The sequence below is a fragment of the Cryptomeria japonica genome, chromosome 11 (assembly GCF_030272615.1).
Source record: "Cryptomeria japonica chromosome 11, Sugi_1.0, whole genome shotgun sequence".
In the NCBI taxonomy this organism is placed as follows: domain Eukaryota; kingdom Viridiplantae; phylum Streptophyta; class Pinopsida; order Cupressales; family Cupressaceae; genus Cryptomeria; species Cryptomeria japonica.
Genome location: NC_081415.1, coordinates 655,636,164 through 655,637,720, shown reverse-complemented (window position 1 = coordinate 655,637,720; position 1,557 = coordinate 655,636,164). Strand labels below are relative to the sequence as shown.

The window sequence follows — 1,557 nt, the reverse complement described above, 5'->3', positions numbered from 1 at the left end:
ATTTCTAGCACACAAGTAGAATATTGTATTTCTATGTAAAATATAACTTATATGAAACTTAAATGGACTAAATACCTAGTAATAATCATAGATGTTTGTTATCTCTAAATTTTATATCTAGCACAAAAGGATCGATAGTTGAACACAAGAAAATATTTGTTGTTATAAAAAACAACAGATTATTATATAAAATACAACTTATACCCAACACATATGGACCAATAGTTGAACACTAAAACCTTTTGGCAATCCCTCAAATTTCATGGTAAAATACAAGGTATTTATTATGCTCACCTTTTATATTTGTGATAATACAAATTATTAATATGAAATACTCCAATCCATATACATTGCTACCCCAATAGTTGTACACATAAGAATAATATTTTTTCACTATGATAACAATACTTGTTTGAGTGAGAATCTTATTTTATAAATGCCACACATATAGTGGATAGCTATGAATTTTTATTTGAAACAAAACATTATTTACTTCACTTGTTAATGAAGGCATTTATGTATTTTTTATATAACATTTATAGGTTCTCATGTGTTCAAGTATTGGTCCATTTTAACCAACATTTGGTATTTTTTTATTATTTACAAGTAGATTATTTATTTACAATATATAGTATAAATATGTAGCAAGACTATGTATTATAAGCATAAGTGGTTGTACAACTATTGACCCCGCTCCCTCAATAACAACAATTAATCAGAGTTTCACTAAGATGTAAGGAAGTATCAAACTTGAATTGCCACATAACATATTCCCAAAAGAGTACTACCCAACACTACATTGCCTATTCATATATCTAACAAGACAAATTAGCTTACATATTTTCTAGATACAAAGTACATGTTTGCAACCAAAAAGCATGATCACGCAATCAAATCATAAATGCAGGTCTATTCTAAATCACAAAACAATATAACTTAACTTGTCCTAACCATTTGCACATCATTCATTAAAAAATAAATATCAAAACACAATAATTAACATGACATTATGAAATAACTATGCATATCCTTTTTTAATTACTCTTTTACATTCATATGTCATAACCCAACTCCTTATATATGTATCTAAAAGAATGATAATTAATGTTTCAAATGATTTTTTCATCTCATTAGCATTTCTATCCTAACTAGATATCTTGAAGGGGGTAAGTGAAAGCCATTTGATAAAATTGAAACGATACAGGGAAGATTAGTATGACCTCTGTACAAAGATGACATACATAAATCGAAAAATGATTCAAATTTTTTAAAATACTAATTATTTTTATTGTATTTTCTTTTGCTTTGATCAATATAAAAAACAAATGCCAATTTTATCTATTATTCTAATATATCTACCATTCAAATGTCAAAAATTTCAAAACTTCAAAATAGCTCACTTAAGAAGGCACTTAACAACAAACAGTAGAGGATGTGAGGGACGTAAGCTTTCCAAATCTCAAGATGCTACGTCAAACGTCACTCTCATTCATTGTACCAAAAAGGCACGTGTCTTTAATCCACGAGAAAGACCCCTCTTATGAGGAAGAACTAATT

The 1,557-nt window shown here is 27.7% G+C and overlaps 1 non-coding gene across 1 annotated transcript; it reads left to right on the top strand.

Moving 5' to 3' along the window:
* The first annotated feature begins 1,163 nt into the window (after positions 1 to 1,163).
* On the top strand, positions 1,164 to 1,268 carry LOC131041202 (U6 spliceosomal RNA). The gene has a single exon (XR_009104984.2). It is a non-coding gene; the product is annotated as a U6 spliceosomal RNA (small nuclear RNA).
* Positions 1,269 to 1,557: the final 289 nt, after the last annotated feature.